This window comes from Pongo pygmaeus, chromosome 5 (genome assembly GCF_028885625.2).
Source record: "Pongo pygmaeus isolate AG05252 chromosome 5, NHGRI_mPonPyg2-v2.0_pri, whole genome shotgun sequence".
NCBI lineage: Eukaryota > Metazoa > Chordata > Mammalia > Primates > Hominidae > Pongo > Pongo pygmaeus.
In genome coordinates this window covers 99,312,160-99,324,576 of record NC_072378.2, presented here as the reverse complement: position 1 = coordinate 99,324,576, position 12,417 = coordinate 99,312,160, and the positions used below count along the sequence as shown (strand labels likewise).

The following is a 12,417-nucleotide window of genomic DNA, read 5'->3' as shown; positions in this document are numbered from 1 at the left end:
TATTTGTATTATTTTTTTTTAGATGGAGTCTTACTCTGTCGCCCAGGCAGGAGTGCAGTGGTGCAATCTTGCTCACTGCAACCTCTGCCTCCTGGGTTCAAGTGATTCTCCTGCCTCAGCCTCCAGAGTAGCTGTGTCTACGGGCGCATGCCACCACACCTGGCTAATTTTTTGTATTTTTATTAGAGACAGGGCTTTGCCATGTTAGCCAGGCTGGTCAGGAACTCCTGACCTAAGTGATCTGTCCACTTCAGCCTCCCAAAGCGCTGAGATTACGGACGTGCGCCACTGCACCCGGCCATGTCTTTTTAAATTCATGAATTCCTTCTCAGTCACATTTTTAAAATTCCTGTTTTTGGTTTGCTTGTCTACTAAGAGTCACTCACCATCTGGATTTTGCTGATTGCATCCTTGACATGCCATTTAATATGTTATTTTCTCCTCTATATTTTCTATAAATTGGTAATTGAATCTACAGGCTTGATCAGATTCAGCCTTGCTTGTTTGCTTGCTTTCTTTTTTTCTGTCTTTTTTTTTTTTTAGTAGACCACTGTACAAATAAAGTAGTGTTTAATCAGGAGACATAAAGTGGCTGGGTTTCTCTATGATTTAATAGCAGCCATTGATGATATGTATTGTTTTTAAAAATCAAATATTACCATAGTTGTCCAGTATGATAGCTACTAGCCACATGTGGTTACTGAACACTTAAAATGTGACTAGTGTGAATTGAGATGTACTGTAAATGTAAAAATATATGTTGGGTTTCAAATAGTACAAAACAAAAGAATATAAAATCTCTAATTTGTTTATAATGATTACATATTTTAAATATTTTGGATACATAGGATTAAATAAAACATTGAAATTAATTTCACTTTCTTTTTAAATTTTTTAAGTGTAAGATTTAAAATCATGTAATGGTTTGCATTAAAATTACATTGGGCCAGGTGCAGTGGCTCACGCCTGCAATCCCAGCACTTTGGGAGGCCGAGGCGGGTGGATCACCTGAGGTCAGGAGTTCGAGATCAGCCTGGCCAACATGGTGAACCCCCGTCTCTACTAAAAAATAAAAAAAATTAGCCAGGCTTGGTGGCCGGTGCCTGTAATCCCAGCTACTCAGGAGGCTGAGGCAGGAGAATTGCTTGAACCTGGGAGGCAGAGGCTGTGGTGAGCTGAGATCATGCCACTGCACTCTAGCCTGGGCAGCCTGGATAACAGAATGAGACTCTGTCTCAAAAAAAAAAAAAAAATTCTATTGGACAGTGTTGCTGTAAGACATTATAGAGAAAATGTTAGACCCGTGTCCCATTCTCCCTACCTCTCATTCCCATTCTCCAGAGGCAGCCACTTTCAACTTTTAGTCACTTCTCTGCTGTTTACTTCCACATTTCCAAGTGAAAAGGTTTTAATTATAACATTTATTTGAACACTTATTAAAAATGTGCCAATTATGTTCTAAGCTGTCTGCATTTATGAAGTAAATTCTTAGAACAATCATTTTAAAGATGATGAAACTTTGGAGCAGAAATATTAAGTAATTTACCCAGTCACAGATTAAGTAAGTGACAGAGCTTGGATTAGATTCTAATTCTTACTATCTGGGCATTTGATCAGACGTGGTGGCTCACGCCTATAATCCCAGCACTTTGAGAGGCTGATGCAAGAGGATTGAGGCCAGGCATTCGAGACCAGCCTGGGCAACAAAGCCAGACTCTGTATCTGTTTATTAAACAATAAATAAAGCATTTTTTAAAACCTGGGCATCTAATCTCCAAATATATTACCATATTACCTCCTCTGCTTACACTCCCCTCATTTCTTCTTTTCTTTTTTTTTTTTTAATTATAAATATTATCTAACTCCCTGCTATGGAAGATGAAGATTTTGCTTTTCATTCTTCTCCCCCTATTCTCCTTCCCCAACCTGATCTTACACTGGGACTTCTACTCCCATCATTACTTAATTGTATAATTTTTGTTAAATTCATATCGAATATATAAATGTACATAGATAATATTGTCTTCTATAGCATACCATGATTACATTTTCTTTCTTTTATAATATTTTTGTATTTCTGGAAGTAGTAATTGTCTTGGTTGTAATTTGTTCAACTTCATTTGTATCTTCTATTAATTGATCATCAGAATCGTTTGTCATTTTTTATTTTCCAAATCACAGGGAGACTTCTTGGAGTTCTACAGCCTTCAGTCAGGACTGACTACTGTCCAAGTAACACAGTTGTCATAATAGAATTGATCATACTGGGACTTTCCCTTTGTTTGTTCTTGCATTTAAGAGATATGGGGAATCCAAGTCTTTTTCTTTCACCATAGATAAGGTCTTCCTCTCTCACCCAGGTTGTAGTGCAGTGGCACGATCACAGCTCACTGTAACCTTGAAATCCTGAGTTCAAGCAATCCTCCACTTCAGTGTCCTGAATAGCTAGGACTATGGGTGCACAGCTAAGTTTTAAATTTTTTGTGGAAATAGGGAGGGGTCTCACTGTGTTTTCCAGGCTGGTCTCAAACTCCTGGCCTCAAGTGATCCTCTTACCTGACCTCCCAAAGCCCTGGGATTATAGGCATGAGCCACTGCACTTAGCTGGTAATCCAAGTCTTTTAAGTAGTACCTTGTTCTGGAGAGTGCAATGGCTTCTCAAAATTCTAAGGATATTAACTTAGGTTTTTTTGGTTGTTTTAAAATTTTCTTTGTTCCCTGCATTAACACTACAGGTTGAGCATCCATAATCTGAAAATCTGAAATCCAAAATGCTCCAAAATCCAAAACTTGAGTGCCAACATGATGCCACAAGTAGAAAATTCCCTATCTGATTTTATGAGATGGGTCAAAACTTTGTTTCATGCACACAATTATTTCAAAATACTGTATAAAATTAACTCCAGGCTATTTGTATTAAGTGTACATGAAATATAAATGAATTTTGTTTAGACTTGGGTGCCATCCCCAAGCTATCTCATTATATATAGGCAGATATTCAAAATTTGAGACACTTTCTGGTTCCAGCTGTTTCAGATAAGGGCTATTAAACCTGTATTTCCTTTAAGTTCCTTTTTGCTGTTTGGTTTGGTCATAGTCTTTCAAGTTAGAAGCTTGGCGGTAATTGTTTCGGGATCCTTCATATTTGAGAGACACAGAGAAAGCTAACTGGAACATCTCTGTGTACATGGGTAGGACTTTTCAGTGGTGAGCTTCATTATAGGTAAGGGAACAGCAAAACATTTTCCTTAGCCTCACACCCCCAGCATTATTTTTTAAAGGTTTTTCTTCAGGATGGGTCAATTTTTCTGGAGAGAAATCTATCTCAGGTATAGTAGGAGCTGAGCTGTCAGTTCTCAGAGACGAAATAAGGCAAAAAGCTAGCTCATTGTTCAGTATGCAGAGTTTCACTTTATCTCCTTGTTTTCAGTAAGGAGTCCACTGCCATTTCGGCCCCCAGATGTTTAGGAGTTTTCACCTGCCGTCTTTACCCATTAATGTTAAATTAATGCAAACAGTAACACAAAATATCAGCTGCCTACAAACAGGTATCATATTGTACATATTCACACAGTAAGAATAGCAGCAAAGTATTAAATATTTGACATGTTATCTGATTTAATCTTCAAAACTTTACTGTGAAGTAGGAACTATTATTTATCCTTATTTGGATTCACTTCAACCACATTCTGCCATTATAATACCTTATTGGCCGGGCGCGATGGCTAATGCCTATAATCCCAGCACTTTGGGAGGCCGAGGCGGGCGGATTGCCTGAGTTCACGAGTTCGAGAACAGCCTGGGCAACACGGTGAAACCCTATCTCTACTAAAATACAAAAAATTAGCCAGGTGTGGCCAGGCGCGGTGGCTCACATCTGTAATCCCAGCACTTTGGGAGGCCGAGGTGGGCGGGTCACCTGAGGTCGGGAGTTCGAGACCAGCCTGGCCAACATGGAGAAACCCCGTCTCTACTAAAAATACAAAATTAGCCAGGCATGGTGGCAGGTGCCTGTAATCCCAGCTACTCGGGAGGCTGAGTCAGGAGAACTGCTTGAACCCGGGAGGTGGAGGTTGTGGTGAGCTGAGATCGCGCCATTGTACTCCAGCCTGGGCAATAAGAATGAAAATTTGCCTAAAAAAAAAAAAAAAAAAAAATTAACCAGGTGTGGCAGTGTGCGCCTGTATTCCTAGCTACTTGGGAGGCTGAGGCAGGAGAACTGCTTGAACCCGGGAGGCGGAGGTTGCAGTGAGCTGAGATGGACCCACTGCATTCCAGCCTGGGCAACAGAGCGAGACTGTCTCAAAAAAAATAATAATAATACCTTATTAAAATTTCTCTCTTTTTTTCTTCTTATCCTTTGCTCCTGGAGAAACTTGTAGCATTAAAAAGTGGTAGTGATAAAATTATATTTTTCCATTAATAAATTGCTATTTTGGGGGGCACTGAAAAATATTTTTTACTGGATGGTAGGATAAGCATTCAATTTTTTGTGTCTAATCATACAAAATTTCTCATAGATTAGCTGCTGATCCTACCTCTGTCCAGTAGTTCTATGGCATACACATTCTAGATAGCAAAAGGGCACATTATCTCAGAATCCAAGAAACCCCACTGAGATCATAAGCACGGAAGAAAGATGATGTGAATGAAAGAAACTAAATTAATACTTTGATTAATTTAGAACTCTGAGGCTATCCACTGTTGCCAGTTTTTTCAGGACATCTTTCTCCTATTCCATTACGAAAGAGATGTAGAGTACATATAGCATTTAAAAATGTAATCTGGCTTTTCTCATACATATCTGAAACTTTTGATCTACCCTTGTGTTATCAAAGTAAAAGTGATATTCTCCCATTATTGAAATAAACAGACATTTATTAAGTGATGTATTAAATCATATGCTGTCTATTCACATTTTGAGGTCTCTGATACTACAGACCTTAATAATGGTTTTACTCATAAGAGTTTTGTTGGCATAAGGCCAGGTGCTGTGGCTCATGCCTGTAGTCCCCACACTTTGGGAGGCCAAGGCAGGGTGATTGCTTGAACCCAGGAGTTTGAGACCAGCCTGGGAAACATGGTGAAACCCCACTTCTACAAAAAATAGAAAAATTAGCTGGCTGTGGTGGTATGTGCCTGTTGTCCTAGCTACTCAGGACACTGAGGCAGGAGAATCACGTGAGCTGCCCAGGAAGTCAAGCTGCAGTGAGCTGTGATCATGCCACTGCACTCCAGCCAGGAGACAGAGTGAGACCTTGTCTAAAAAAAAAAAAAAAATTGTTGTATAAGTCAGTGCAGTTTAAAAAGTATAATTTGCCCAGAGGCAGAGGTTGCAGTGAGCGGAGATCGCACCACTGCACTCCACCCTGGGAGAAAGAGCGAGACGTTGTCTCAAAAAAAAAAAAGAAAAAAAAAAAAAAAAAAAAGCCTGGGTGTGGTGGCTCACGCCTGTGATCCCAGCACTTTGGGAGGCTGAGGTGGGCAGATCACAAGGTCAGGAGATCGTGACCATCCTGGCTAATATGGTAAAACCCCGTCTCTACTAAAAATACAAAAAAAATTATCCAGGCATGGTGGCGGGTGCCTGTAATCCCAGCTACTGGGGAGGCTGAGGCAGGAGAATGGCGTGAACCCGGGAGGTGGAGCTTGCAGTGAGCCAAGATCGTGCCACTGCACTCCAGCCTGGGCAGCAGAGCGAGACTCCGTCTCAAAAAAAAAAAAAAAAACCCATATATATATATACACACATATATATACACACATAAAATTTGTTAAATCTTTGTATCAGAATGACAACTAAAATTGTCTAAGTTTGATCTAATATAAAAGATACATTATTCTAATTTATTAACCTTTTGTTTATTTGGGTAAATAGAATACATTATCAAGTTTTTTTCTTAAAAAAAAAAAAAAAAAAGGGTACCAGGAATCCAAAAGTACATAGTCTTGTTCAAGTGTAGCCTAGTGGGGACAACAGTTCCTGTCCCATGCATACAAAAGGTAAAAATAAGTGCTTATCTACCAAACATATTAAATAAAATTGTCAACAATACTGTTAAAGCCTATTGTGTTCCTCTCCCTTCCCCTATTGGAAACCATTCAGAAGTAGATATTTTTATAATTTATTTATACTTACACTATATATGTCCATATGCCTAAATAATAATATAATATTTTGTATGTTTAAAAACTATACTGGCCAGGCATGGTGTCTCATGCCTGTAATTCCAGTGCTTTGGGAGGCAGAAGCAGTAGGATCAGTTGAGGCTAGGAGTTCGAGACTAACCTGGGCAACATAGCGAGACCCTGTCTCTACAGAAAGTGAAAAAACTATCCAGGTGTGGTGGTGCGTGCCTGTAGTCCCAGCTATTCTGGAGGCTGAGGTGGGAGGACTGCTTCAGCCCAGGAGGTATAGGTTGCAATGAGCTGTGATCTTGCTACTGCATTTCAGCCTGGGTAACAGTGAAAAAGCTTGTCTTAAAAAAAAAAAAAAAAAAAACTATACAGTATGTTTCTGTAATTTGCTTTTTTCCCTCAATATTGTAAGAGTCATCCATGTTAATACAGGTACCTCTGATTTTTCCATTTTCACTAATCCTGTCATCAGGTGTGTCTAATTGGCCATTAAACCTATCTACCTTCTATTGGGTGTTTAATTTCAATTACTGTAATTTTGTTATCTAAGTTACTGAATATATTAATCACAGTTATTTTAAAGTCTGTGTCTGAAAACTCCAATCTGTAGATCTTCTTTGGATCCGTTTCTCTTGTCTTGTTTTTCCATTATTTCTCAATCATAAGGTCCTATTGACTGCTGTGCCTAGTAATTTTTGATAGAATACCTGAAATTGTATGTGAAAATTTTAAGGTGAAATTGTATGTGAAAAATTGTAAGGAAAATTTGTGGCTCTAGCTCAGGGATCTACAAATTATGCCCCATGGACCAAATCTGACCTGCTACCTGTTTTTGCCTGGCTTTAAGAATGTTTGCTATATGTTTAAATGATAGAAAAATAATCAAATGAAGAATAATATTTGGCAACACATGAAACAAAATTCAAACCTAAGTGGCCATAAGTAGAGTTACTGGAATACTCTCATTATGTATTGTCTGTGGCTGCTTTTGTGCTGCAACAGCAGAGTTGAGCAGTTGCAACAGAAACCTAATTGGCCACAAGACTAAAAGATTGATTATTGCCAGCCTCTGCTCTAGCTAGATAATGGTATCTTTCTCCAGAGAGGATTTACTTCTGGTAGGCCCTTAAGATATTAGGAAGATCACCTTAATTCATTCAGGGATTTAGTTGATTCAAAGCTTGTTTTGAGTCCTTGTGGGGGTTGTGAATTTCTGGTTCACCTCTACTTCTAGGGCATAGCCTTTTCAGGATTCCGACTAAAAGCCTGATGTATTTACCCAGAATCCTATTCCTTGATGGGCCCAGTACTTCAATGCTGGTTCATTGTCTACAACTTTCCTTCTCCCTGAGATTATGGCTCTTATATATGTGTGTGTGTGTGTGTGTATATATATATATATCTTGACCTCAGTCAAGATACAGAACATTTCCATCACCCTAGAAAGTTCTCTCCTTGCCTTTATATATATATATATATATATATATATGCACACACACACATATATGTATATATACAAACATATATATGTATATATACAAACATGTGTATATATATACAAACATATATATGTATATATATACACACACATACACACTGACAGAAATATATATATTTCTGACATTGTCCTTATAGTTACTGCAAGAATGACTGCATGAGTGAGTCTAAAAATACATGGGTCTAAAGAGGCACAGACAAGAGAAAACAGGTTTATTTTGCCACCAGTGCATTAGCACACTAATAAGTGTAAGACTTAACATTCCAAACGAATATACCCATGCTAGTGGGAGTCATTTACATTTAGGCATTTCTGTTTTCATTATTTTTAAACTGAGGTATAATCACTTACCAAAAATACATTTAAGTGTTCAATGTGTTTTGACAAAGGTATACACCTAAGTACCAATACCTCAGTCAAGATACAGAACATTTCCATCACCCTAGAAAGTTCTCTCCTTGCCTTTTTTGTTTGTTTTTTTGTTTTTTAATTTTGTTGTTGTTGTTCTGAGACAGGGTCTCACTCTGTCACCCAGGCTGGAGTGCAGTGGTGTGATCTTCCAGCGTTTAAGTGATCCTCCTGCTTTAGGTGGCAAGTGGCTGGGACCACAGGCACGTGCCACCATGCCTGGCTAATTTTTTGTATTTTTTTGTAGAGACTGGGTTTCACCATGTTGCCCGGGTTGGTGTTGAACTCCTGCGCTCAAGCGATCTGCCTGCCTACGCATCCCAAAGTTCTGGGATTACAGGCCTGAGCCACCCTCCTTGCCTTTTCCAGTTAATCTTCTTCCCTCTAGAACAGCAACCACTGTTCTGATTATCCCCATACTAATCATAATTTTTATTTTATTTATTTATTTTGTGTGTGCGTGTGTGAGACACAGTCTCACGCTGTCACCAGGCTGGAGTGCAGTGATGCAATCTTGGCTCACTGCAACCTCCGCCTCCTGGATTCAAGTGATTCTCCTGCTTCAGCCTCCTGAGTAGCTGGGACTACAGACGCCCGCCACCACACCTGGCTGATTTTTTATATTTTAGTAGAGACGGGGGGGTGGTTTCACCATGTTGGCCAGGATGGTCTTGATCTCCTGACCTCATGATCCACCCTCCTCGGCCTCCCAAAGTGCTGGGATTATAGGCATGAGCCACCACAACCGGCCCAATTTTAATTTTTTAAATTGCAAATTTCATCACTACCATGCTGGTCATAACACTGCTGTAAATCTTTAGAAGCTATTAACGTATTTTCATTGTTCAAATTCCACCTACTTCTCTGGATCCCAGATTAATTGATTTTTTTTTTAAGGCCACATCTGCGTGTTAATCTGCAGGTCTAGTTCATAGCCCCTTTGATGAATAGAAGGTATACTAACACAAATGTCATACATGAATAGGTAATATAAGTAACCTGGTCTTTTAGAATACTATTGAATGATACTAAGCTACTTAAAATTAATTCATAGAATCCCGACCTTTATATTTCCATGGCAAGTAACATGCATTATCTCAGGGGAGAGTGCCATTTTCAATTTACAGATGAGAAAATGATTCAACAACTAATTGACTTATACAAAAATCCCCTTACCATAACCAGTGGTGCCAGGACTAGATTTTTATTATTTTGCTCATTCCACTATCCTAGGCTGCATGTACACAAGGAAAGAGCCAACTTGTATTCCAGAAATTCAATTTCCTTGTTTCTTTTCTGAAAATTCACAGGTTACCCATTCTTTCCATCCTCTGGCATAGTGTTGAGCACTGAAAACATATATCAAATAGTGCTATAAACATTTTTTTTTTGAGACAGAGTCTCGCTCTGTTGCCAGGTTGGAGTGCAGTGGTGCAATCTCGGCTCACTGCAACCTCTGCCTCCCAGGTTCAAGCGATTCTCCTGCCTCAGCCTTCCAAGTAGCTGGGACTACAGGAGTGCACCACCACGCCCAGCTAATTTTTGTATTTTTAGTAGTGACAGGGTTTCCCCATGTTGGCCAGGATGGTCTTGATCTCCTGACCTCGTGATCCACCTGCCTCGGCCTCCCAAAGTGCTGGGATTACAGGTGTGAGCCACCACGCCTGGCCGCTATAAACATTTTCTGTATTTTATAACAGAAGATTGACAGAAATTTAGAGATAAATAATTAAATGGCTATTCACCATACAATTTAGACTCTACAACTATGTAGAAGATTGTGTTGCTTTTGAGTAAGATGAAAAGAGGCTCTTAGTTTTGCTATCTGCCTTTACTGACAGTAATTACAAGAAATTCTTAAATAGACATATAAAAATGTAATATATATGAAACATTGGATTATACATTTATCAATCCATTTTTTCATTCATCTACACACCTGTGAAAGCCCAGAGATATTGCTGTGTCCAGGGCCTTCTTGCTTCTCACTCCGGCTAAATAAGAAAACACTAGCTGTCAGATTTGGATGGTTTTACTTCATTGTACTTCTCTTTGAAGTCTCTTGGGTTCATCCGTAGAGCTTCACCTACTTCATCCACTGAAAGAAAATGTTAAGAATTTCAATTAGATTTTAGATATAGTAAATTATTTATATGTTTTTTAATAAATTAAGACACATGTCACTTACATGGTACATTGATAGACCCAGGGATTTTTCGATACTCCAGAATTTCCCATATCTCTCTAACATCAATTAACATAATATTTTTAGAGTTCAGCAGGTTTTTAATTTCCTTATAAGTGACATCTTTAGAAATAGCAGTATAAAAATCGTGGCAGTTTCCCTTTATTGACGTCAAACCCGGCAAAAATAAACAATTTAGGCAACTTCAAAGTGGTATCACTATTAATAGCTGGAAAGACTAGATTAAAAGAATTTCCCCCTGGTTCCAGTCAGTTAACTATAGTTAATTTTTGCTTTAATAAACTATGTATTCTAGGTATGTATTTTGCACAGTGACATAATAAATATATATTTGGTCTCTGCTCCTGGTTCCTGATACAAGAGCTCCTAAAACCCTTATAATTTCCTGAGCAATGGGGGTGGGGGGTGGTGCTAGGAGCATCTTTTGTTTTAATGAATTTCATTTTTTACTCCACTTACTGACACAGAGCTCCCAAATCCCTTGGAATTTCCTGGGTGATAGATTCTTTTGTTCTAATTAAGTGACTCTTGGTGGGTTCATGGATAGCTTCAGGATGGGGGCTGGTCACCAGAAAGACCCAACTATGATTAGAAGCTTGGAACTCAGCCCCATTCTCATCCTCCAGGAGGTAAGAGCAGCTGGAGACTCAGTTAATAACTGATGACTACATGATGAAGTTTCCATATATATCTCTAATGGGGTTCAGAGAGCTTCTGGTTGGTGAACACATTCAAGTGCTGGGAGGATAACACACCCCAACTCCATAGGGACAGAAGCTCCTGTGCATGGGACCCTTCTAGACTTCCCACTAGGTACCTATTCATCTGGCTGTTTATCTGTATTTTTTATTATATTCTTTCAAATAAATCAATAAATTTGTTTCTCTGACTTCTTTGAGCAGTTCTAGCAAAGTAACAAACCCAAGGAAGGGGTCAAGAGAACCCCCAATTTACAGCTAGTTGGTCAGAAGAGTAGGAGGCCTGGACTTGTGACTGGCATCTGAGGTAGGGGCAGTCTTGTGGGACTGAACCCTTAGCTTGTGGGGTCTGTGCTAACTCTGAGTAGTTAGTTCAAAATAAAATTTTAGAACATCAGTTAGTGTCCACAGAGAATTGGAGAATTACTTGGTTTTGGAAAACCTACACATCTCCCACACATCTCATGTCAAAAGTGTTGTGAGAGTACAGAAAAGAATTTTTCAGCCAGGCATGGTGGCTTATGCCTGTAATCCCAGCACTTTGGGAAGCCGAGGTAGGAGGATCTCTTCAGCCCGGGAGGTGGGGTTGCAGTGAACCAAGATCACGTCACTGCACTCCAGCCTGGAGGACAGTGAGAACCTGTCTCAAAAAAAAAAAAAAGGCCAGGTGTGGTGGCTCACGCCTGTAATCCCAGCATTTTGGGAGGCCGAGGCGGGTGGATTGCCTGAGGTCAGGAGTTCAAGGCCAGCCTGACCAATGTGGTGAAACCCCGTCTCCACTAAAAATACAAAAATTAGGCGTGGTGGCAGGTGCCTGTAATCCCAGCTACTCCGGAGGCTGAGGCAGGAGAATTGCTTGAACCTGGGAGGCAGAGGTTGCAGTGAGCCGAGATCGTGCCATTGCACTCCAGCCTGGCAACAGAACAAAACTCTGCCTCAAAAAAAGAGAAAGGAGTTTTTCCATGTATGCATGTATCCTGACACTGAGCATCAGGATGCAGCCTGTGCTGCCCTGAATGTTTGATATGGGCCTTGTGTCAGTTCCATATTTTACTCTTTCCAAGCCCCTTAATTGGTGGGAGCTTGTACATACATTCAGCATCTGGTAAGTGAATTATGGAAATAATTTGTAAATCTTAATCCAAGTTACAATATTAAGAAAATTTTAATTTCATTTCCCCTTGCAAGCAAAGATATTAAGCCATAGATTAGATGTGAGGACCTTACATTTTATACTACACTTGTAAGTACTTAATGGCACTGTTTCTTTTTTTTTTTTGAGACGGAGTCTGGCTCTGTCACCAGGCTGGAGGGCACTGGCGCAATCTCGGCTCACTGCAACCTCCGCCTCTTGGGTTCAAGCAATTCTCCTGCCTCAGCCTCCTGAGTAGCTGGGACTACAGGTGCATGCCACCATGCCCAGCTAATTTTTGTATTTTTAGTAGAGACAGGGTTTCACCACGTTGGTC

At 39.7% G+C, this 12,417-nt stretch overlaps 1 pseudogene; it reads right to left on the bottom strand.

Annotated features, from left to right (window-relative positions):
- The window catches only part of LOC129038967 (small ribosomal subunit protein uS3-like), a 44,960-nt pseudogene extending 34,853 nt beyond the window's left edge, over positions 1-10,107 (bottom strand).
- Between the last annotated feature and the right edge of the window lie 2,310 nt (positions 10,108-12,417).